General features: G+C 42.0%; 1 protein-coding gene across 1 annotated transcript in view; it reads left to right on the top strand.

Moving 5' to 3' along the window:
• Nucleotides 1-18,800: 18,800 nt before the first annotated feature.
• FRY (FRY microtubule binding protein) overlaps nt 18,801-27,029 on the top strand; it is a 189,171-nt gene continuing 180,942 nt past the window's right edge. The window contains exon 1 of the mRNA XM_081859986.1: nt 18,801-18,934. The gene's annotated coding sequence lies outside the window, so the exon portion shown is untranslated. The remainder of the gene's footprint in view (nt 18,935-27,029) is intronic.

Here is a 27,029-nt window from a genome sequence, read left to right on the forward strand (position 1 = left end):
AACACAGCAACAGATTGAATCCTATCCCTCACCCTCTCTTCCCCTTCTTGCAAAGTTGTGACCACATGCAGAAAAAAAGTTGGCAAGGGCAATCATGACTAAAAGGGTTTGTACAGGCTGCTTTATTTTCTTTTCCTTGGGGGGGGGGGGAATAATTTGCTGTGAGCAGCAGAATAATCCAAGAAAAATGGCATCTTTCTTAAGTGAAGCTCAGAAGGCATTTCCCAGCACCTGGCACCTCTTTGGCTTTCCTTTACATTTTCATATGACCACACTGCTTAGTCCTCTTAGGAATGGTTATTCTTCCTAAGTGTGGTGTAGTGGTTAGGAGCTGTAAACTCGTAATCTGGTGAACTGGGTTCATTTCCCCGCTCCTCCACATGCAGCTGCTGGGTGACCTTGGGCCAGTCACACTTCTCTGAAGTCTCTCAGCCTCACTCACCCCACAGGGTGTTTGTTGTGGGGGAGGAAGGGAAAGGAGAATGTTAGCCGCTTTGAGACTCCTTCAGGTAGTAATAAAGAGGGATATCAAATCCAAACTCCTCCTCCTCTTCTCACCCCTCAATCTTGCATGCCTCCAACTGTGGGTCCTTCTTGTTCTTTCCCTGTTGACTTTTTTCAAGTTCTTTACCCTGTTGGTTTTCCAGGGCTTCCCACTTCTCTGCAGTTCTCTGGATCCCCAGCATTTCATTCCTATGTCTCTAGTACCATCCTATTGTTTGAGCTTCATGAAATTCACCTTCGTCCCAGCCAGAAGGGCTTAGACCTAGAAAATTTTCTCTTCACTGGTTCCTGAGTTGATGCAAACCAGGCTTTGGAACTGAATCTCTTTCTAATCACAATGCAGATGTTTAAGTGGAGGGGGGGAGGGAATGGCAGGCAGAAGCTACAAAACAAACCACTTCCTCTTGTAAAGGTATGATTGACCTCTTGGTGTGTAACTGTGATAGACACATAGGGCTGCCCCACCCATGAGGCTAGATGAGGTGACCACCTCAGGCAGCAGGATCCATAGGGGAAGCAGATCCCAATGTATAGTTTTTCCCCCCTCCCCCTGCTCTTGTTCCTTATTGGGGTTGTGGGGAGAGCTTCGTAATGAACTACAAATTAGTTTGGGTCTCTTAATATAACGAGATTTACCTTATTACAGATGGAGCTTTTAGCAGATACGCAGCATTAAAAGAATCAGTAAGTACCTTATTTTTAAAATAGTGTATAAAAGCTCTGAAACACAGTTTTATCTGAATATTGTGGACAAAATCTAGCCAAGGTTAAGCACTGTTTCATCCCATTTCAATAAATGGGAGCAATTTAAGCATGTGATTAATGGTGACACAGTAAAGACTGGGGGAAAAACAGCATGTAAAATAAGCATTTTATAGCAGTGATGTGTTCAAAAATGTAACAGCACTTGGGTTGGGAGACAGAAGAAGAATTATGCAAGCTGGTGCATTTATGGTTGTTTAATTTTCCTGCTCATATTATGAACACTCACAAACAGACCTTCATTTTAGGCTCAGCATGTGTATGTTGTCTAGCACAGATCATTGCTGGAGATATGCCACGCTCCAGGGATCATTTCAAGTGTTATTTACTTGCCCAGCCATGTTGATCCCTGGAAATTCTACTATTTTAGCCACTGAGATTCTGTGACCTGACCTTGAGTGCAGATCTTCTGAAATGTAGGAAATGGGACAAAGAGACTGAGAGATGCCGAGAGAATAACCACAATCAGGGAAATGCACAGCTCCCTTTCAGGTTTATTAAAGTTGCAGAGTCCCAGGAAAGTACCATAGGAAGGAATTGCAGTAATCGGGCCTAAGTGATTTGCACCCTGTAATATGTACATTACTAGTGATGTATGGAAGTGAGAGCTGGACCATAAAGAAGGCTGAAGAATTTATGCTTTTGAATTATGGAGCTGGAGGAGACTCTTGAGAGTCCCATGGACTGCAAGAAGAACAAACCTATCCATTCTGAAGGAAATAAGCCCTGAGTGCTCACTGGAAGGACAGATCGTGAAGCTGAGGCTTCAATACTTTGGCCACCTCATGAGAAGAGAAGACTCCCTGGGAAAGACCCTGATGTTGGGAAAGATGGAGGGCACAAGAAGGGGATGACAGAGGACAAGATGGTTAGACAGTGTTCTCGAAGCTACTAACATGAGTTTGACCAAACTGCGGGAGGCAGTGGAAGACAGGAGTGCCTGGCACGCTCTGGTCCATAGGGTCACAAAGAGTCGGACACGACTAAACAACAATATGTACATGGAAATTTCAATCCACCATATAGGCACACTTCCTTATTAAAATCATTGGACAAACACATTGAAACTAAAACTCTGTATTGAATTGTGGCCAAATAGTGTAGTGTGATTGGACACCATAGACTACAGGTTGTCTCTCGTATTTGAAATGCTTAAGTGCAATAAATAGGATGGGGCTACTCACACAGCAATATGGATTTTCAGGTATCAGCTTATTTTTCCGAAATTTACTTGTCATTTCAATGCTTGGAAGGTTGCCAAGGCACATATTTTGTTACAGTTAGTGTTTTATTATACAGTAATACAGTATATGGCAGGGGATGGCAATAGAAAAACACACTTTAAAAATAAATGAGGACAACATAGGGGAATCCAGCATCCTTTAAGCAAGAATTCATCAGTGTTAGTAGAGAAGTCAGTATATCTAAGAACAAATTGTTGACCAGTTTGCATGCAAAAACAGACAGTGATCCTGCTAAACACACTTTATTCTCAAGCACAGAAGGCGAAATGTTCTTCAGATATAGTTGCTACCCTTTCAGGAGCATGTCATTTGCAAATAAATCCTCACTTGGTTAAGTATGTGTGCATAGATAAGAGATACATATAATCCTCTGTTTTCTATCTAGACCTCTTGAATGAAACACACACAGAGAGAATAATAGGAATTAATACATTTACACAGGGAAAATGTTGTACCTTAACCATGTAGAACACTGCCATCCTGTGGAGGATGTTTGCATCTTCCTCAAGTATTAACAGGCTAACAATATGTTAAAACACAGTCATTTATAGGCTGCCTTTTGCTACCCAGGCTTAACAGCACAAAATTCAGAAGAATTTGGTGGGGCTTACTCCTGGGTAACTGGATGTATCATTGCCAGAGAGGCAGCTAAATTAGAGATCATGGTTCAGATCTCCGCTCTGCCAAGCTCACTGAGTCAACTCAGGCCAGGTACTGTCTCTCAGCCTAACCTACCTTGCAGGGTTGTTGTGTGAGGATAAAACAAGGAGGGGAAGAACCATGCATGAGTTTCCTGGAGGAAAGCTGGAAGATAAATAAATAAACCAGCCAACCAAAGTGCCACATCAGATCTCCAGGGACACTGACAGCATCCTAAGTTGCTTATAGGGACACAGGTGGTGCTGTGGTCTAAACCACAGAGCCTAGGGCTTGCCAATCAGAAGGTCAGTGGTTCGAATCCCCATGACGGGGTGAGCTCCCGTTGCTCAGTCCCAGCTCCTGCCAACCTAGCAGTTTGAAAGCATGTCAAAGTGCAAGTAGATAAATAGGTACCGCTTCGGCGGGAAGGTAAACGGCGTTTCCATGCGCTGCTCTGGTTCGCCAGAAGCGGCTTAGTCATGCTGGCCACATGACCCAGAAGCTGTCTGCAGACAAACACCGGCTCCCTCGGCCTATAGAGCGAGATGAGCGCTGCAACCTTAGAGTCGTCCACGGTCAGGGGTACCTTTACCTTTTAAGTTGCTTATAGAAACTAAACTCCGCTCTCTGTGTCTTTCTCAAACTGAAGTCTGCTCTTTGGTCCTGTCTTCCAGGGACACTTATTTCCTAGTCACTGTCAGCCATTGACTTGTGACTAGCAAAAGAAGTACAGTGGTACCTCGGGTTACATATGCTTCAGGTTACAGACTCCGCTAACCCAGAAATAGTGCTTCAGGTTAAGAACTTTGCTTCAGGATGAGAACAGAAATCGTGCTCCAGCGGCGCGGCAGCAGCAGGAGGTACCATTAGCTAAAGTGGTGCTTCAGGTTAAGAATAGTTTCAGGTTAAGAACGGCCCTCCAGAACGAATTAAGTACTTAACCTGAGGTACCACTGTATATGGGAACTTTACCAAGACTATGAAGGCACTCTCTAGTAGTAATCCTGGTTCCTTCAACCTTGTCCTGTCCCAATCATAGAACAGGACTTATTCAGAAGACCCACTCCTCCTGAGGAATTTGCTTGGGATTGGAGGCTGAGAAGAATCCCAACATTGCTTTTGCAAATGGGTCCACTTACTCCAAACAACTAGGTCCTCTGTGGCAAATGTGTTAGTGACAGCTTTGAAAACATATTTGTGATGGAGTTTCTGTGCAGTAAACTCATTGCTCTGTTTCGGCAAAATAGAGGCAAAGTTGTTGAAGTCAGTGACAAATAGTTCTGGAGAAAGATGGACGCAGTAGCAGTATAGGAAGGCAGACCTAACCTCAGAGAAGGTGAGCAAAATGATGAATTTGAGGAAAGGGGAGAGAAAAGTTACGACAAGGTGAACATGTAGTTATTAAAGATAAAGGGTAGATAGTCAACTTGATTTCAGTGGATCTATTCTATGACTCATGTTGGCTATAACCCAAAATATCCTTGAAATCCACACAATTGACAGTGCACTGAAATTTTCAGAAAAGGAACAAATACCAGTCACATCACATGCTTTGGCATGGGGAGAGAAGGGAAATTAAAAGAGATTGTTCAACCTGTTCGAGTAATGAAATCCATTCACTATTATATGAATGTTCTGTGTTGGGCTGTTATGATGAGACTTTCTAAACAGATCTCTCCACTATCTTTACATGTAATACTTGGAGCTCAGCTATAATTCTTACAGAAAAATAGACCTTTTCCCCAAAATGACAACAATTCTGAATGCTTAACTGCAATTGATAAGGTTTCTATGGCATTTCAGTAGCTCGCTGTTAATGTTGTTAACCAATATGCCATTTTAGATTAGCATTGAAATGAGTAACATACATGAATAGAGAACAAAAATATTCATTCAAAGATGGGAACCCACGTATATAATCAATATTATATTGCAGCCAAATCCTGTGCAAATTTACTCAGAAGTTAATCCCACTGTGTTCAATGGGACTGTCCCAATTAAGCATGTATAAGTTTTCAGCCTGGAAATGAAGAGTTATTTTAGATAAGTTTAAATGAACAAACCAACCAGGAAACATTTGTGAATTGAACCAGCTTCTATTCATGGATTTCCACACTTGATTAGGAACCCTGTTCAGAGAGAAGGTGGATATACATCTGGATCACATTAGTCCCTTTCACCCTTCTATAGCAGGGGTCAGCAACCTTTTTCAGCCGTGGGCTGGTCCACTGTCCCTCAGACCACGTGGTGGGTCAGACTATTTTTTTTTGGGGGGGGGGACAAATTCCTATGGCCCACAAATAACCCAGAGATGCATTTTAAATAAAAGGACACATTCTACTCATGTAAAGAACGTGCTGATTCCTGGACCATCCATGGGCCAGATTGAGAAGGCGATTGGGCCGCATCTGGCCCCCAAGCCTTAGGTTGGTGACCCCTGTTCTAGAGCCTATGAGCACTACTCAGGGTGACTTGCAACAATATAAAATAAAAATGTCATAAAACACAATAAAAAAACTTCATAGGGTTTGCTAGGACAAAACTACAATTTTGGCTCCTCTTCTCCCAGAACTGTCTTCTCTGGGGTCATTCCAGTTGGTCATTATAAGATCAATTATGTTAATTATAACCACCTCTTTCCCCTCTCAGTCTGGTCTCAGACCACTCTGATTTCAGTAGCATGGAATAAAGGTAAAGGTAAAGGGACCCCTGACCAGTAGGTCCAGTCGTGACAGACTCTGGGGTTGTGGCGCTCATCTCGCTTTATTGGCCAAGGGAGCCGGCGTACAGCTTCCGGGTCATGTGGCCAGCATGACTAAGCCGCTTCTGGCGAACCAGAGCAGCGCACGGAAACGCCGTTTACCTTCCTGCCGGAGCGGTACCTATTTATCTACTTGCACTTTGACATACTTTCGAACTGCTAGGTTGGCAGGAGCAGGGACCGAGCAACGGGAGCTCACCCCGTCACAGGGATTCGAACCGCCGACCTTCTGATCGGCAAGTCCTAGGCTCTGTGGTTTAACCCACAGTGCCACCCGCGTCCCAGCATGGAATAGTATGCATAATTTAGAAGATGGGAAGGAATGGGTAGGAAGCAATTTGGAGATTTATTTGCAGTGGATGTGTCTCTCACCCTGGACAGACTGCCTCCTTTCCCACAGTAGATGGAGATTGGCTTAAAATGACCTACTTTTATAGAGGTTAAAAAAAAATAAACCTGGCTATTTCTGGAGAGGTTTTCTTTGTTAAAAGGAACTTAACTGCTTGGACTCCAGTTCCTCAACCCTTTGTTTACCTGTTTCTGCATTGTTTGTGAGTTAACACACGAGACCTGTATTTTTGTTTCTTGTAGAATCAGGTTTTTTTAAGGTGTGTAATTGCATATAATTTAAGAACAGGCACTTTAATGTTTTTGTTTTCCCTCTTCCCTCCCCACCTCCTGTTCCTTTTGCATCATGTATATTTGATTGTAATCCTATAGGCAGGGACTGTCTTTATTTTAAATCTCTGTACAGTGTTCAGAAAATTTTACACACTATATAAATTAATAACAGCAATGAGAGTTTTGTAAAATATATTGTATTGCTGTGGCTCCTGGTATGTGACTTTCCCCTAAAAGTGTTTATATTTTTCAAGGCTTACCTAATACTACATATTATCTAAAATTTTATAGCCCACTGACCTAATGAAGCATCTTTGGAGAACTCTATTCCCCAGCATTCCATTAAGCCACTGGTCTCCTCTAGGACAATGAGGACTGTGTTGCTGTTGGTTTTCCTGGAGTGGAGTGTGTTGTGTGTGGTCATCTGCAGGAAAGTGTTTGCCCCTTCAAGGTACACACTAATGCTGTGTTAATAGATGTCAAAGTGTTCTGCTTGAACTGCTTAACAACCCACACTGAAAAAAGCTATTATAAGAGAGCAGTCAGGTTAAATGCAATTGGGGGGGGGGAACTCTTTAAAAAAGATTCATACAAGATAACTACCGAAAGTGAATTAGAGTACATTAAGATTAAAAAGGAACAGAAGCTATATAGAAATTTTAAGTAGAAAAACAGAGATCGGTCATACTTTTAGAGGCTCCCCCCTCCCCGCGCGACATAATTCTATTTGCATTTCTATCTTCAGTGAGACTCGCTTGAGCTATAAATAAGTGCAGGGCAGATGCATTCAGCTCTTTGTGTTATGGGTAGAAGGTTAGACTAGACAATCATAGTAATCCCCTCTGGCCTTAAAATCCATAAATCTATAATGATGGACAGAGAAAAGTGCTCTCTGTTTTATTCCTCAGATAAAGCTGGTTTGAAGCCATTTCCCCCTCAAGGCCACAGTGCTGATTTTCCATGATGTCTTCATGCTGGTCTCACAACCTCAGAGTACTGCACCTATCATTTCATCTTAATGTTGTCGGTGACATTCATTTCATCTTTGAATAGCAGGTCAATTACCTTAATGAAAACTCTTTCGCTTTCCAGAATGTTTCCTAAGCACTTCTTTTCTTCAGATGCTGTGTTTTAGCATAGGATTAAAGTAAAAAACCAGGACACCTTGAAAGTTGTTGAGGAAAACCCAAAAGGAAGTTGTTGACCTTTTTTTTTTTTTTTTACAAAAAAGCCTGAAAAAGTTTGATTTTTCAATTGACTTGCCTAAGATCCAGGAGACAAAGTGCCACATTTCAGAAATTTCCCCTGGGCATCAATTCTGCCTTTGGGATCCCAGTAATGTCCAGATGTATGGTACCCCTATTTAACAGTATGGCAGAACCTAAACACATAATGTGACCACTGTCTTGTCATCACAGCTTCAAGATCTATATCAAGGATGAGGAACCTGTGGTCCTCCAAATGTTGTTGTGCTTAATATGACTCCCTTCATTCCTAACTATTAACCGTGCTGTTACAGGTTGGAGTCCAAATGTTCCCCTTCTGTAGCCTATATATTTAATCATACTCGCTTCAGAAGTCCTAAAAAACACACACACAAAGAGACATGATCAGCTCATCTTTGTCTCTTGACACCTCGACTTCTTGATTTTGACAACGGTTTTGATTGTTCAGTCTCCGTCGCATTCCGCTTTTCATCCTCCTGGCATCCATCAAATCTTCAAAGTCGTTTAAATTTGCAATTGACAGCCAGACGGTTTCATTCCTCTTCTTTGGTTAGCCAACATCACAAGAAGAAAATATTAAAAAAGAAAATACTATTACAGATAGAATGCAGCAGTCATGGGTGTAGCCGGGGGGGGGGGCAGAGCAGGCAGTTCCCCCCCCCATCAAGTAAAACAATAGAAGTACTTAATTGACCAATCACATTGGCTCTGTCCCCCCTAACAAAAGTCCAGCCCAGCCAACAAAGCCCTGCCCCACCCCACAACAAAAATCCTGGCTAAGCCCATGGCAGCAGTGTTTGATTTTCATACCAGATCATCTTTGCTTTTAGGCCTTTAGGTTCAGCTATAATAATTGTTATCCAATAAACCATGGCTTATCAGGCTTAGAACAAGTCTTGTGCCTGAACATTTCCTCCTTATCCCCCTCTCCTCCCTTAGCGTCAAGAAAGATACTGTGCTTAGTTAAATCATAGTTTCTGATTATGCTCGAACTGGAAAATTGGTTTAAGCACTCCTTACAATACAAAGTCAAATTTTACAGCTCACTGCAAAGTCACAACCAAACTGAGGGGTCTAGCAGAAACCAGACTGTTCAGAGAGAGAGAGAGAGAGAGAGAGAGAGAGAGAGAGAGAGAGAGACATTATCCACATACAAAGCACATTCAGGGAATCTGCTCTCTTGAGTAGTATACTCTCAACATAGATGAACCATCACCTATTTTATTTAACTAGCCATTTATATCTATAGTTATTTCTTAAGCACCTAAAATAACACAAAAACGCTATACAAAACTTAGCCCACAACCTTACAATCTAATAGACAGACATATGAGGAAGAAGGAGGAAGTTGTGTTTGGGGGTTTTTTTTGCCTTACCCTATTTCCATTTATCAAGGTGTAAGCTTCATTAAAGCTTACTTCTGAGCGGACATTCATAGAGTTAAATTGTTAAAGATCAGGGATGTGACCTACCAGTCGGTCCCTATGGGAATTTGTTCCATGCTATTTCCGATAATGTGCTTTCTAGGGATAATATTAGAAACAATGAGGTGATATTAAAAATGGGTATGTGAAGAAAAAGGCAAACAACCCTTTTGGGAGGTATAGAATCTGACTCACATCTCTCTTTGTCAGCAGGAGTGAAACCAATGTGTGTACATTTTGTGTCAAAAGATTACCTTCCAGACATAAAATGCAAGGAGCCACATTTGCAAAGATTTTGCATTTGCAAATAAGTTTCTCTTTATAGCATTCACTGGTGCCATCTGCTGGATTCCTGCCTTTGCTGTAAAAAAAAAAGATTATATCTGTTCCAAAAAGAAAACCTAAGTAAAATGAAACTGCTGCCCAATTTCCCCCTCTCTGTTTTCTGTATTATTATTATTATTATTATTATTATTATTATTTTCATTTCTATACCACTTTATATTTTTTTAAGGAAAAGAAATCTCAAAGCTGTTAACCTACATTGAATGAAACATTTCAAGGAAAAACATATACATTCAAAGCAAACTAAAATACTATCTTAAAGATGTCAAAACAATGCATTACAAATACACATTGAGAATACACATTCGACGCAGCTAAGTGAACAAAAGAAATTACCATCTTTTCCGCTCTATAAGATGCACCAGACCACAAGACACACCTAGTTTTTGGAGGAGTAGGAAAACAAGAAAAAAAATATTCTGTATCTCAGAAGCCAGAACAACAAGAGGGATCACTGCGCAGTGAAAGCAGCAATCCCTATTGCTGTTCTGGCTTCTGGGATAACTGCGCAGCCTGCATTCACTCCATAAGACGCACACACATTTCCCCTTACTTTTTAGGAGGGAAAAAGTGAGTCTTCTAGAGCAAAAAATACGGTACCTTAAAGATTTCAAAACGACATTATTAAAGGTCAAATATAGAATACACATTTAAAACAGCATGAATAGCATAGAAATGAAATATTTTCTTAAACATGGGAGATATTTGTTGCTTGCCGATGGTGGTTCATAGACCCCACATCCAGGGGTCCAGGAGAATTCCATCAGCTCTTGTCAAAGAGAGGCTTCCTTTTGAGGAGGACTTCAATCTCAAGGAGACCTTGACTCTTGATGAATCTTTCCCATAAGTTTTGCACTTTTCTGTATGGGGTGAGTTTTTGCCTGCTATTTAAGATGCTGTTGCTCCTGTACATTTGGGGCCCGTTTGACCTTGGCCTCTGTGGCTAAGCTCTCTCACTACTCCCTAGCAGTCTTGTCTAACATTCCTCACTCATCCATGGGTCCCAAGGGCTTCGCTGAATAACAGGTATTTTCATAAATGTGTCTGGGGCTACAGTCCTCTGCATGCTTACTTGGAATACATACAGGATAGTGGCTCTTGTTTCCAAGTAAACAAGCGTAGGACTTGGCTGTAAGAATGATTTCTAAATTCTGTGTGAACTGGGAAAGTCAGCACCAAGCTTCAGAAAGACGGGGATGAATCACTGGCTCTGTTAGCTAAAAATTATTCAGAACGCTCCCATTTTATATTTCCCCCCATGGCAGGTTAGGACCTAGAATACTCTTTAAAATTATAATGGTGGGGGATGAAGATAAAGATATTGCTAAAATATGAATACCTATCCAAGAAATGATAGTGTTTATTCTAGTGTAATATAATTTTATTAGCTGTTGGGATTTTTACAACTGTTTTCTCCTGCCAAGTTGTTAAATGCTAAAATGCAGTCCAACATTATGCCCACACAAGATCCTGCAGCTTATATTACCATGAATCTTTACATTGCATACAACCAGGTGATTCAACCCCTACCTATCTGCTTAGGATTTTTCTGCAATGCAGCATAGAGAATTCTGTATCTTACAGACAAATGAATGGAACATAATGCTACCAATGACTACTAGCCATGATGACAGGGCCGGCCCAAGACATTTTGGCACCTGAGGCAAGCTACAAATGGCGTCCTCCCTGCCAAGGAAGAAGGCGTGAATGAAGAGCTACATTGGGGAATCAAATCAACCTTACCAATGGCTGAATTGGGAATCAAAGTCTGTGGGAAGGGGGGAGGAGCCTGTTCTGAATCACAGAGTGGGTGCAAAGGCTTTGGGCGTAGCCCCCCCCAAAAAAAACCTGTAGCCTTTGCCTCGAGAGACATCTTTGGAAATGGTACCAAATGTACCAAATGGCTTGCTCTGCTTTCCTTTGGACCACATCAGCAAGTCCAGGGGTGTGTGTGTGTGTGTGTTGTCATCTGGGCATCCCAGGACCTCCATACACACTGCCCAGGCTTGCATCTCAGAGAGGTCACTTAGGCGCTGCTAATGCAGTAAGAAACCTGGGAGGCAGCACTTACAAGTTACTGGTCTTTGCGGCCACAGCAGGCGCTGTGATTCTCCAGCAGTTTGACTTTGCCCCCATTGCCTTTTGAGACAGATGGATGTCAGCAGCCTCCAGTACTAAATACAGTATGCCTCTGAATACCAGTTTCTTGGGAACATGAGTGGGAAGAGTTGTGGGCGTGTCCTGCTTTAGGGCTTCCCACAGGCATCTGATTGGCTACTGTGAGAACAGGATGCTGAACCAGATGTTCCTTTAGTCTGATCAGAAAGGACTTTTATGTTCACAACCAACTTCATTGTTTCAGCAATAGGATATACTGGAATCCTCCCCGCCCCCCTTGGATGCAAACGTCTTTGTTTCTTTCTTTCATGATTTGAAAAACATTGTTGTATTTTTGCTTTCTTATTAAAGTTCTGTAGATCTGGGAATGAGGAATCAGTTTACCTTGAGGCTCTGCTTTTAAAATATAACACACATCTATGCCACTTTGTATATCTTGCAAATGAAAAACACAGGGTTATGTTTCAAATGCTCTTTCAGTTTTTCACCCTAGGTGTTCTGTGTACTGATATTTATACTGCCAATCAACAGCGCCTTGAATCCTATCTCCAGGCATTCACAATTGATCTTTTAAAGAGAAAGCTAAAATGATTACCACACAGACATTGCTGGAGGTTGGTTTTTAAAAAGACAGAAAAGGCTTTAAAATGTGGAGTTATAAACCAACTAGAAGAAGAAGAACAAGAGTTTGGATTTGATATCCTGCTTTATCACTATCCTAAGGAGTCTCAAAGTGGCTAACCAGGATCTGCTGGGATAAATCAGTTTGTTTGTTTTTAATTGTGAAATCGGGGGGGGGGGGTGGATTGTGAATTTGATCTAACTCATTTAGATCTAACACATTTATGATTATGATAATCTCTTTTGAAATTGTGACTAATCTAAAATTGTCATCAGTATTGACATATCCTTATTCCTTTTCCTTGTAATGATAAGCCAACAGCTGCTGCTATTACCATTTCAGTTTCAAGTTACAGTTACAATGCCATGCTCATGCTGAAGACAATAGAATGTTTCCATTATTCATTCCACTGCTCCAAAGTTCAAAGGTTCTAACAAAGAGACTTACAAGTGCCTTTTGCTTATAAATGTCTCAAGTGGGAGGTGCTTCAGAGAGCAGGCTGGGCTGGAAAATGGGGAGGGCAACACTTTTACCCTGAAAAATATTTCAGTCCTTGCTCATGTGGCTAAAATTTTAGTGCATTGGTAGGAAACCTGTGGCCTCCTGGGTGTTGATGGATTATAATTCCCATCATCCCTGACTACTGGCTATGTTGGAGTTTGAGCCCACAAACACCTGGAGGAGCACAAGGTTCCCCAATCCTGTTTTAGCAGAATAACCATGAGGTTCACAGAGGAAAGACATATAACTGGTATGCCAAATTGTACTGTCTTTGATATTTCATGGGAAGCTGCTTACTGAAAGAGGATGTATATTTACAGAATCTATCTTGATTCTTTTCAGCAAGGCTTGTAGTTCTCTATGCTTGATGCTTTTCTCTATCAATTCACCCTAAATAGACATTAGACTGAACTTCATTGATCTCCCTGGACCCTCTTCTAAAAACTGGTATTACATAAACTGTTTTTCCAGTCCCCTGATATGGATACCAATCTTGGGCATAAGAAACATAGTTTGTGTTAGAAATTTTTCATTAGAATTATTTAGGATTTCTTGGGTGAGCCCGCTATTATTTTTAAACTTGCCAGTAAGATCTAGAATATCACCTCTTGCCTCAGTTCTTCCTGAAAAATTCAGTTCAGGTCATCTAGCTATCCGTTCTGCAAACACAGTGAAGACAGATGCGAAGAATTAATTCAGCTGTCCTTATCCTCCTTTAGCAAGTCTTTTACTCCCTTGTCATCCAACTGTATAAACACTTTCCTAGATGGTTCCCTACTTCTGATAAAGGGAGGCAGATAGATCTTACCACTGTACTTCTACGGTAACTTTAGGTGGATCCCCCCCCCCCTTGCCATTCTAATGTTTATCATTATTTGTTGTTACAGATAATGAAGAACCTTAAGTAACTACTCATTTGAAGAATAACATATATATGCACTAGGCTATGATCAAAACTAGATTGAGACTGTTGCTCTAGTGCTGGACAGCTCCTTTTGTTGGCATTTGTTTGGCATTGGCCTCCTTTCCTGCTCCTTAGATGTCAGGCATTTTTTAAAAAAATATCCTTTAAACAAGTTGCTTGATGGGAGAAAGGGTAGAACACCTATTTACCACTTATTTAACAAGAGGCCTTTAAAAAACAAAAAAACAAACCACCTAATCCAATCTCCAAATATAAAGCCAGTGGTTGACACCCACATCCTCAACTGCTTGTGAAATGAATAAAACTGTTCCTCCCGCCCCACAGCAATCTGGAATCTCGAATCCCTTTAAAAGTCTAATTTGATGTGTGAACTTTTCAGCAGCATGGGTCAACATGAAATTCCCTTAGAGTTTCCCAATGCTGGCCTGTGACTATCCATGCAGACATTGTTATGATGCATAATAGGACCCCTGATAAATGTCTATTTTTCAGTCCTTTAAAAGTCAACAACAGAAACTGATGTGGGGTTACATTTTTCCTTTAGTTATGATCATTGTAACTGATTTTCAGAAGTGAGAAAGAATTCGGCATGCTCATCAAAGATGTATACGCAACCCCATATTGATGCAACCTCTCCAGAAGTTGGAAGAGGCCTCAATCACCATATGAAACAAAAGCACGTCAAAGTGCAAGTAGATAAATAGGTACCGCTCCTGTGGGAAGGTAAACAGCGTTTCCGTGCGCTGCTCTGGTTTGCCAGAAGCGGCTTAGTCTTGCTGGCCACATGACCCGGAAGCTGTATGCCGGCTCCCTCGGCCAATAAAGCAAGATGAGCGCCGCAACCCCAGAGTCAGCCACGACTGGACCTAATGGTCAGGGGTACCTTTACCTTATGGGACCATTTATATCATGGCAACCAACTTGGATGGGAAAGGTGTTTCCAGCAATCCTGTTCTCTGCCTTTGGAAGCCTTATAAGAAGCTGCTGCAGGAGAGGGACTGTGAACATCATTGGAGAGGTGTTTATAGGATCAAGGTGAAACTGTCAAACTCCCTTGTTATTTTTGCTATTACCAGGAGGTGTGATGCTAATGTAATCTTGTTCTATTTATAGTACCAAAATGTGTTTTGGGGGGGTATGATGTCATAGTTGCAGTTATGTTATGAAATGGTTCTTGCAATGGTTGATTTTGAGGGGCATTCCTGTTTTCTTTGTTGTAAGCCGCTCTGAACTTGATTCTTTTTTGTGGAAAAGCAGCACATGGATAAAATTATTAATGACTCATAGTTCTAATATGTTTCCCTACTATATGCTGATATATAGCATAATGATTTTGAAATTAATATAATTTTCCATTGTTGCATGCCTATTTGCTTCCCTAAATCTTTCCCCCATATGGATTTTGCACTGAACAGAATATTATTGGCTTTTTTAAAAAACAAAACTTTTGGATTCTGTTTCCGATTCCATTAACAACCATTCAACAGGCACTCTTCACCACTGAAATAAAAACACTCCTGCACCATTCCAAGTGCACAAACACACACACAAACACACCAGAGGAAAAGCACTTTATCAATTGGGGCATGTCATCTAGTCTTCTTTAGGCTAAAGGTCACAGCCTGAAAGAGTTTTTCAAAATAGTGAGTATCATGTGAAACCCCAATGCACATTTGATTATTGATTGATTATTTAATTTCTATACCACTTAGTAGGGCAGGTCTAAGTCCTGCTGGATAGCTGGAGTATGCCAGGGTTTGCTTCCTCTGTCGTGTGGGTCCAAGCTGTTGCCTGGCAAGACCACATATAGGGGAAAACCTTTGGGACACAAAATGTAAAGGATGACAGCAAGGCAGAGCATCTTAGTAATGTGTCCAATATCCCTTTTTACTTTTACTCATGCCTGCACCTGTTATAGGGGAATCACTGGTATTTCTTTCTATTGTTGTTCTGAATGGTGAGGAATCTGTCTGAATTCAAAGGAACAAATCCATTCTTTCTACTGAAGTTAGTTGCTTCCCTTTTCTTCCTTATGCTTGTTGTTTCTGTCCATTTTCCTTCAATTCCCATGTTTTATACCATTGCTTTGAATGTGCTAAGCATGGCACAGTGGAACTGAATGAAACATTGATCCTTGAGCCATGTATTAGCTGCTTCCATTGTGCTACTACTAACAGACGCAGAATGGAATGATGGGGAAACAATGAAGGAACTGGAGAATAAAAAATGTCGTTTGTGTGGGTTCACTAAGCAATAGATCACAGAGAAATTAACAAGTGGGTTCATGTCAGGGCTTCTGGCCCCACGACTAAAAGCTACTTCCATAATGATACAAAATGTAAAGAAATGTGCTTTAGGAAGGAGCATTTCTCAGTGGCAATGGTTATTTTATTACTCACAAGAGCGCAACAGAAATACAGGACATTTGCCAGACATCAGATTCTGCTACACCTGCTGCAATGTGAGCTGCTCTTTGTGCTGAAGCCAATTAATGGGCTTGGATGACATGAGGGGCAGGGGTGTTTTCACAACCCACCTTTTAAAATGCCCTTGTAATATAGAACATTTCAATTCAGATCATTGTCTACCTGAGATAGGAAGTGTAAAGTGGCCAATTTTAAACTGAAAATGCAATGGAAGCCAATGGAAGTTTCAAATTCAAGTTATAGATATGGGAAGTGGGGGAGAAATGTATCTTCTGCTGTTAAGAACACGTTAACAGTTCTGCACCTACACATTAACAGTTCTGCACTCACGACACACATTTTTGCGCAGTGAATATTACCATAAGGCTTATATGAGCATATTAGGATGACAGATTAAAGCAGGAATAGGCAACCTCTTTTGGGTCTGAGCGCTGCATTAACCTTAGCTAACCCCCTGGGAGCCACAGGTCAGATGCATAGCTGTCAACTTTTCCCTTTTTTAAAGGGAAATTCCCTTATTCCGAATAGGATTCCTTGCAAGAAAAGGGAAAAGTTGACAGCTATGGTCAGATGTGGACACAGCGGGAGGATGGAACGAGTCACAATATGTGCGCCTACATAAAGCGCACACTACAAACACACAATGCATGCTCATATGTGTGTGTGCATGTGTATACACACATGCATGCTCACTTTCCCTCTACCCATAGCAATTAGACTTCCAAAAGGAATGCTAGCTTTTTTCAACCCAAGTTTCCAGTGGGATTTAACCTTCCCCTCCCCAGGTAAATGCACCAGGAAGATCGTCCCTCCCTCTGCAATAATATTAGAAACAACAACAACAACAGAAAAACTATTTCTCTTGAAATAGAACTTTCAAGCCTAATTGCAGCACAGGTGGGTACATTTTCTGTGTTGGGAGGATGCAGTGTACAGTGAGGTCTATATTTACACAATAAAGGAAAGGACTGTTTCTTTTTCTTGTTTGGATTGGTAAATGAGTAGCAGGCTAGTTCTTCGTGACATGTACTTGAGTGTGAAAACAAAACCATCTGTACTCAGTAGCAGAGATAATCTTGTACATATGGGCCAACCAAAACACCAGTTTCTGAAGACCTGCAGTAGCAAACTCTCCAAAATCTCATAACGTTCTGGAAATACAGTCCTGTTGTTGTTTTTCTCTTGACCCATATCTTTAGTGTGCAGCTGCCTTCATTAAACTGTGTGCTTACCTAGAAATGTGTTGGTCTTTGAAGCACAAAACCTCTCTTAACTTTTTACCTTCTTCTCTTTCTCTAAAATATCGACACTATACATACAACTGCATTCATTCATTATGTTGAGCACTGGGGCATGACCAACAGTGGCTTGTTCAAAAGATACATTTACTTTAGTTTCCCTCTGGTTTCTCATCTTTTATCCTTCATATGTTAGATTAATACAGATTTAAAACTTGGAGGAATCAGAAGGGTTATAATGTATGCAAAATAGCATCTTATTGGACTATCCTAGGTTGGTCTACAGATTTTGTAGTTTCACACAACGCAGTGGAAAGGCAGAATGAAAAGGTGGAATGATCCTAAGTGTGTGTGTGTTGTATATTTTCCTCTCATATATGGATATATATAGAGAGAGAGAGTACATGCAAGTCTGGTTGTACCGCTAGGAAGGGTGAGGCAGCTCACCTCAGGCAGCCAGTTTGAGGCTCAGTAATTATAAGTTACCTTACTATACTTTACTGGCAATGAAAGCCAAGTGGGTTTTCTGACATTTCTTGAACCATTTCTGATTACAAGCACTTGGAATCTTTGCAGTGCTATTAGAATATACATAGTTTATAAGGGGCTGTTTTCAAAGTTATGTTTCAAGTGACTGAAAACACTCTTTATTTACTTAGAAAAGATTATAGCTAAATCTGTAAGCCGTGTGCATAATAAAAATTATCAATAAAACGGATAAAAATCAGCAAAACTGAACTACCTCAGTGTGGGGCTTGCAGAACAATTTGGACATACTGTACTTGTTTGCCTCATGCTAAAGTTTACAGTCCTGGGGTCAACAAAAAATGCTCTGAAACAAACGCAAAAACAGGGGCGTACTAAAATTCACCCCAGAAATACAGGTGGTCAGTGTGACACTAGGCAGAATGCGCAGCAGCTGCCCTCTTTGTCAGATTCAGACCAATGACTAATTTTCAGATACCTCGCTGGGTTGTTGCAAATATAAAATGGGGCTATGATGTGTGCTTGTGTGAGCGAGATTATAGGGAAGGGTGGAATTGCAAATAATAAATTGCAATGACGTCTCCCCCCCCCCCCCGCACCCAATGCAAATGCCGATTGTAAGCTGCTCGGGGCGCCTTCTGATTACCCTTATAAAAATTGATGACGCAAGAGTAACGACCGGGAATGGTGGAGCCAGCCTCCTCCTTTGTTCTTTCCCTTTCAACTTCGGAGCGCGCGCGCGGCTCGCAGGCTCCCCATCGAATCCGCGCGCAAAGAGCGAGCGAAAGCAGCAGGCCGCGCCGCGCGGCTCCTGCCCTCCTTTCCCCGCCGCTGCCTCTCGGAGCCCCTCTTCATGAAAGGGCAGCAGGTGAGAGGCGAGGCGGCGCCAGGCGGTGGGGGGGGCGGGCCCTGCCGGCGCAGCGTCGGGAGAGTGAGGGGCGGGCTCCTCTTGACAGAAGGGAGGGAAGCAGAAGAAGAAGAAGAAGAAGAAGAAAAAGAAGAGCCACCGGCTGCTGCCGCCGCCGCCGCCGCCGCCGCCGCTCCTCCTCCTCCACCGCCACCTCCGGCAGCCCCGGCGGAGGCGAGGATACGGTGAGTCCAGGGGAGGAATGGGCTCCACACGAGGAGGCTCGAGCCCACTGCTTCCCTCTCTCTTTTTTTAATGGGGAGCCGCGCCTCGGAAGGGGTGAGGGTCCCCCAGCTCCTCTCCAGAGGTTGGTCTCCGTTTGCATTTGGAGCCCTGGAGAAAGTTTCCCGAGCAGGGAAGGGAGTTAGGAGTTATCCTCATTGCACCCCATCACCTTCCCTCCTCTAAATTCAGCGGGGTTTCCAGGTGTGGAGTTTTATTGGGTTTTTTTAACATCCCCTTCTTCCCTCAGCATCCCCCTTCGAGGTCCTTCCAAGGATCACCCACTCTCTGCTCCCTTCCCGCTTCGCCACGATGACTTCCCCCATAGGAGCCCCCCCCCAGTAAAATATTTGAGGCCCCCCCCCCCAAAGTTGATGGACACTGCCATTCAAATGGTGTGTGTGCACTGTGTCATGTGATCGATTATGCAGGGCGGGGCTTACCTGGTCCCCCACCCCAATATTTTATTCAAGTTGGCACTCCTCACTTCCCCTTTCCAGTACCCTAGAGAGCTGCTAAATCTCCCACTCCACTAAGACCTCTTCACTGACTGAAGGACTTGCCTCCCTCTTGTCCTCTCCTCACTGTCTCCTCTCTCCTTTCTCTGCCCCTTGGATTGTACCCATCCTTCTGTGAGAGCAGGATTTGCCACAAGAACAGCAAAAGCTGTTTCTCCTCATCCAGTGGGAGGCGTAGCGCCCCTTCCTCTTCCTTTTTTCTCCCCTTTGAAGGAAACTGGGGGTGCCTTAAGAGCTGCTCCTCTCTTCAGGAATTCGTTTATTTGTCCATCTCAGTATCTAAATGATGACCACTTGGATGGTAATAGATTTGTGGGTTGCTGCCCTCTCTGGCCTGAGAAATATCCTGCCTGCCATATGCTCCGTGTGCCAGATAACTTATTTTTGGACACATTTTATAGTTGTGTGCCTTTATAAATAGTTTAATCCATATTTAAGTACAGAAAGGGAAGTGACTTCATCAGCTATTTCTAATGATCTTTTAATGCCCATTACTAAATAGGGTCATTTTGATGCTTTCTGTCTAGACTGATGTAGGCTGTGGTCCTAAAGTATATTTGCTTGGAAGTTACACTGAAGTCACTGTAAGTTTTGAAATGTATTTATAGCACAAAAATTGCGCAGGGACAATTACTTTGACACTGGAATATTTTGGATCAGGGTGGTACCTTTATGACATGTACAATTTTCCCCCAAATTATTATGTCATTTGAGATTTTGGCAATATATTTGTAGCACATCAGATGTGTTGTTTTTAAAGGAGTTAAAGATCCGATAGTGGTCTTAATTAAAACCAATAATTTGGAAAAGGGGATGCTACTTAACATCAATGGATGTCACCATTTCAGAATATTTGATCCAAGTAAGACCTTGATCTATGGATCAGTAAGTACACTGAAAGCCCTCTTGAAGACTAAGGAGGGACATTTGAAGTGTGTAACATTTGCATGACAGGATCAACCTATCTTAATATTGTATATTCGGGATGCAGATATACATACTCCTAGGCTAAAAATATATTTACAGTTCCAGTGCAATTAGGACTGGAGGGATTTTATCAGTATAACACTATATTGCAATATTTTTGAACAGTGTAAAGAGCAATACTATTAAATTACATTTTGCATCATGAAAACAAGCACCTTCTTTGCTTTTGCTAAATTTCAATGTTTGTTATTACACCTGGCTTTCAATACCCATGCCACAAATCAGTATTTCATTTGCCTTTAGATTTTTTTTTAACACATAACATGGGTATCTATGAAGTTAGCAATATTACATTTCAAAAGAAAAAAAAAAGGATCTCTCTGACTATTGATGCCAACCACACTGTTAGCACAGAAGGATTTTCATTGCATTGTGGGTATACCTACAGTACATTTATTTAGGAATCAGGATGTGATTTGAGAGCCACAACGTGTGGGAGCTTCCATTTGCAGATTAAGAGTTCCCATCCCGGCATAGTTTTGGCATTACCTCCCCAGTCAGCCCACTGCATGTGGTTAGTGTCTTTATAGCAACTTTGTAAGGTGGGTCATACTGTGAACAAAGTTGATGGGGATGAATGACCTGATGCAAGGGAGAAAAGTGGCTTTTCTAAGATGACCATATAAATTCAGAGCACAGGTGAGGTTCAAATGGAAGACTTCCTTGTTTTGTAGCTCAATGTTTTGACCACTGTACAAGCTTCTACCTACAATGATGGAGAAACAGCCTGCCAAGACTCTGCACAAACAGTCTTTGCATGTTGTTTCTCCATCATCATAGGTAGAAGGCACTTATGTCTAACAATGCGATGTACAAAGTCACAGCTGATTTGGCCAAACTTTATTAGTGTTGTATTATGAAATATGATAATACTGTAAAGTAGAAGTCACATTCAAGTTGGCTGGATGAAGTGGAAGTCACAAGAAATGTCCCTGGCTGCATTCTCATATAGTGCTACACACACCTTGCATAGCTGGGAGGTTTATTTTGGCAGCTTTCACTGCATCTCTGTTTGTTGCACTGTTTCTACCTGGTGCTTTTTTATCACCAGGTTTTTTTTATTTAAAGAAACTCCAGTTAGTTTTAAAAAGCCAGCTTCCAGGAGTTCCAGGCACTTACTCAGGGTTCGTGCTTCCTTTTGGAAATGAGGCGCAGTGGAGACTGGGATGTCTTTAGGACATATGGTTTATTTGCACATATACAGTATTACAACCTGAGTCTGTGATGGAGGGAATCAGTGTCAACACCCCAAAAGGGTCTCATTTCTTCCGTAGCCGCAGCCTTGGTGCTTTATTTCTAGGTCACATTACTGCTCCAAAACTCTACTTCAAACTCTGGCTTTGCCTGTTGAGGAAGGGGCCCCCTCCAATTCATCATCTTGCACCAAGCCCTTGACCCTTTCTCCTCTTAATGACTCAGGCAATCACCTCAACACAGGAAGTTAGTCTGTCTTACATTTTGACACATGCTGGGTGTTATGTACTGAAGTTCTCACCCTGGGCCAGCAGGGGGATACTGTAGATAGTTATGCAAATGAAGGATCAAAAGTGACGTTCAGTGATTGGATAGTTTGTATGCAAATGAAGGATCGAAAGTGATGTTCAGTGATTGGCTAGTTTTAGAAAATGGCAACAGTTAGTTCTGTTCCAGCTTACAAATAAAGAGCTGCTTTGGAAGAATCCCTGTGTCGTCTGATATGTTCGCCCACAACTTAACACTGGGTCTAGGGATTACAGGTGTCTAGCACCCACAAACTCCTAACAATACGGTTTGAAGTTGGCTTGGTTTCGTGTGACATGTAAATCCACTGTATATCCTCCGATTTCAATATTCCTGAGAGTCACATCTTTTAGAGGTAAGACACAGACTGAGCAAGTGCAAGTGGCAAAGATAAACTTCTTCTTTTTTACCTACTGTTTCCACTCATAAATGAAAATGAGCTAATTCACAGAGTGTTTGGAACATAGGATGCTTCCATGTACTGAGTCAGACCATTGGTTACATCTTACTCTATACTGTTGTTGTAGATAATATTCAGCATTAAGAAAAATATGTAAAATTGGAGTCAGTCAAAACCATATTTGCAGTCACATAGTGTACTGCTTTGTGAAAATATACTGTGTGTCTTTAAAATATATTAATGGCTTGCAGGCCAGGCAGTCTTTTGCGCGCAGATGGTGTCTCTGTACGAAATAATTCATAAACAATCCATACTGGGATTGTGATGAACTGATACAGTGAACAGTAGTAGGGACATTAAAAAAATTATGTCAGACATACAATCTTTTTCACTTGCTATCCAATGCCACCTACAGATTAATCTTCAAATCACGTATAAGGCGACTATCTTTCTCCAGTTAAAGGGTTCATATTTATATAGATTAAACAGGAAATGAAATTGATACATGGAAAGATAAATAATAGAACTTGACAATAGTCCTAAATCCCTTAGAAAAGTAATACAAATTAGAAAATAAATATTGAGGGCTGGTGACATTCAGACTCCTCTTCTTAAATATACAGTGGTACCTTGGGTTACATATGCTTCAGGTTACACACTCCGCTAACCAAGAAATATTACTTCAGGTTAAGAACTTTGCTTCAGGATGAGAACAGAAATCGTGCTCCGGCGGCGTGGCGGCAGCAGGAGGCCCCATTAGCTAAAGTGGTGCTTCAGGTTAAGAACAGAACTCCAGAATGAATTAAGTACTTAACCCGAGGTACCACTGTATATTTTTGAGGCATTTTGACATACTACTTCCCCCACCCCGTCAAGGATTGGCATCCATGGGATCAGTTTCCATTTCACATGTAAAATAATCTTGTAGCAATTCTAGGTGTGTGTCGATCTAGCTGCCCCTCTCTAGATTGTTGCCACTGTAATTATGCTAGACAGACATGAACAACAACTCTGGACTAGCGCATGGTTACTGAGCGAGATGACACAAAACTGACACTAGAATGACATCATTTTTGTCATTTCTGTCAGCTTGAAAATCTGTATGTCATGTCACCCTCTCCTAAACACAATCTGTAGCCAAGGTTTGTCCTGTGGTGACTTCTTCTTCTTCTTTTTCATCTTCTTCTGACTCATGGTTTCTTTGGGAGAGCTAAACCATATGCACAGGTCCAGATGACATGCAATTTTATCTGGAGCTTGTGCACTTGCGCGCTTCTGCAAAGCCATGACTTTGTGCAACATGTAGGTGAAGCCATAAAGGGGCGTGTGCAGTGCATCTCAGCATGAACTGCACATATGCACATTTTCCTTCGCCATGTGTCCTATGAGGTAGGCTACCTCATGCAAATCTATGATGTGACTGTATTCAGAATACTGCATCCAGTTCTGGTCAGCTCACCTCAAAACGGCCATTGTAGTGTTTATCCCTACATAGTTCCATTCTTATTTCAGACATCGTGATATACTGATATATCACAATGTTTAGCTGTTGAGATATCTCCCAGCCCTAATTGTAGGGTTTGGAAAGGTTAAAAACAAAAAAATGGCAACCAAAATGTTCAAGGGGTTGAAGTGACTCCCCTGTGAAGAAATGTTGCAGTTTGGGACTTTAGGGAAAAGACAAGGAAGAAGTGGTGACATGATAGAAGTTTATGAAATTCTGCATGACATAACACCAGAATCCATGGACAGCCAGTGAAGCTGAGTGTTGGAAGATTCAGGACAGATAAAGTAAAGTGCTTCTTCACGGGGCACATAGTTAAACTATGGAACTCACTTCCACAGTAGGCAGTGTTGGCCACCAACCTGGGTAGTTTTAGAAGAGGACTGGACAATTTTTTGGAAGAAATGGCCCTTTTCAGGCCACCACACTTAAAACATAGTTAAGGAAGAGTCTGTGTTTGCACATAACACTAAGGCATAGTTAAAATGAGTAAAATAGACTTAATATTTTAGAGCTGAACTGGTTTCAGATTAGGCCCTGTGAGCACTGATCATAATAAAAGAAATGGTTTGAGCCAATATTTGAACGCCTTAAAATATCCCGGACAATACATCTGCAGTAGATGCTTTGTGGTCTGGAGATAGCTTTGCCCCATGTTCTCATCTTTCTTATTTATTAAAAATAGAACCTACTCTGTCTTTCAAGTTTTGGGAGTCTTTTGCTGATAAATGCACCATGTTTGCGGCAGTTTCTGTCATACTGGAAGACAAGTCTGTTTCTGATCCCCTCCCCCCGCCCAATATAATTTAGGTAGTTATGATTCTGTAATCTTTAATTCTTGTTTATTGTCTTGGGTATTGGAGTAATATATTCCTAGCATGCCAAGGTATGCTTATTTTGATGTGCCTGGAGTTGTTTTTCAAAATATTGCTTTCTCTCATTTTTTGGTATTGCCAACAACTCCTGCTTGCCTAAGTGTGAAGAAAGAAAGACCTCACTCTAGTTAACTGAAATCTAGTTGGTTAAAGGGCTTATCCCCATGCACATTTAAACAACAGTATGCCTGTATTCTTAAGAGGACCTAACCAAATTAAGCTGCATTCAAATACTGGCATTTGCCTAGTGATTATGTGGTGATATGGTGCCACATCAAGTAATGCAACAGTTGAAGCTAATGTTAGTTTGCAGAGTTCACTTACTTAAGATAAGGAAGTGAAATGTGATGTTGTCATGGTGACCTGCCTATAAGGGAGCACAAGAAGAACTAAGCTTCTGAATAATTGATAGGTTCGTAAGATTAGGAATGATTTACATGCTGTTCTCTTTTGATGTTCATGCATACTTCAGACATAATCAGGCAAGTAAGCAAGCAAGCAAGCAAGCAAGCAAGCAAGCAAGCAACTCTTGTGACCAGCTCACCAAAGCTACCATGGCTGATCAGTGTATACTGCATTCTTAAACCTACGTATAGATTACAAAGCAACACAGTTGCCCCAACCCAACTCTGTGTATGTAGCAGCCAGGGGGTTGGATTAGGTTTTTGGGTAGCAAGGAAGGGGGCAGCCTAAATGCCTCTACCACGGAAAGCTTGGAGGAAGCTAGGCAAGAACTTTTTCATCTTTCTTAACAAGAAACTCCACCCGGATACAGCTAAGTACAGGACTACATAGTGGCTGAACTACGTCATTACGCTATCTTCTCAGCAGCCTTCTGTTCTTGCCATGTCCTGAGCAGCTGATCGGAGTGTCTAATCAAGCGGGGATGCACATTTTTTGGGTGAATCAGGTAATTTTGCACAAATAGCAGCAGTTTATGGGCTCTATTGCCCATGCAGCTATGGCTGCCCATTACCCTTACATCGATTAGAGTGATCATGTTAAAAGCCATAGATTTGCACATACTTATTTTATACATAACTTCACTGTAATCCCATATGGTTGTGCTTCTTGTTCTGGAGTAAATTTTCTGGTGTAAAGGTATTTCTAAAAGGGTTCAAAATTGTATTCCTTCTAAATGGCTTCCTCACTGGTCTGGTATCAGGTAGGTCACTCAGGACCCAGAGCTAGTAATTTATTTAACGGTTGCAGCTTGACGGGTTGTTTCATAGGGCTGGAAAGATTTCTTGTGTGTTCCTTTGGATAGGTAGTATTCAAACGCATTGCTTATTGCCATTTTGGAGAAGCTAACCCATCATTTAAAGGCTTTCAGAGGCCAGGCAGACCCAGAGGATTTTGCTGCAATTTGGTGGAAGTTTATTTCACACATGAACAAACGACTGTTTTCAGGGCCTGCTCAGGACATTTTGCCACTTGAGGCAAAAACCTCAGCACAGCCTTGCTGCGCTCACTGCCACCTCCTGCTCCTCACCACCAGGCACTTGCCACTTGCTGCCACTAGGTACCTAATGCCTGCAGCTCACCACATGTTTCCGGGTGCTTATAGTCTCCTTATACTCCACCACTGCGGTGGTTGTGCCACCGCCCACCTGCTGGCACCAGTGTATCAGGGCTGCTTCTTGCGATGGTGGAGTAGGAGGCGTACCCATTGTTAGAAACTGAGATATGAAAGCTGGGAGCTAAATGGCACTTTAAACCTAGCTTATGGGCACAACAACGAAATTTCTAGGCACACTTTTTTATAACAAGAATACAAAGCTGAAGATGAATGAACTTCAGATAAAATCTTATATTCATTTTTCACATGGTCTAGTCCTCATCTGAAGACTGCAAAAAAACCCAAAGCCATGCTGGAAGTGGGGAGGCAGAAAAAGGTCCTCCTTTCCTTCCAATCTGCAGTTTTAATCTGAAATCTTAGGCGCAGTACTGTGCCCAGAGCTCAGAAACGGCTCGCGCTAATGAAATTCCTTGTCGCAAAACACGCCTGGGACAATGGGAGTTTCGAACGCTGGGCACAACAGTGGGCATGACTGCAGTGGCAGAGGAGCAGGCGGAGGCAGCGAGCACCTGGCAAGCATACAGCAGCAAGTGTGTCAGGGAATGGCTAAACACTGAAGAGTGGTGGCTGGATACTGAGGAGGGAGTAGGCACCGGAATAAGGTGGGTTGGAGACTGACTTGGAAGAAGGGATCATTGAACTGGGGGGACCTGTAAGAGCCAGGAGTTGAGACTCAGAGGCAAGAGAAGCTGCAG

The sequence above is a fragment of the Podarcis erhardii genome, assembly GCF_964252035.2.
Source record: "Podarcis erhardii genome assembly, chromosome: 4".
Classification (NCBI taxonomy): domain Eukaryota; kingdom Metazoa; phylum Chordata; class Lepidosauria; order Squamata; family Lacertidae; genus Podarcis; species Podarcis erhardii.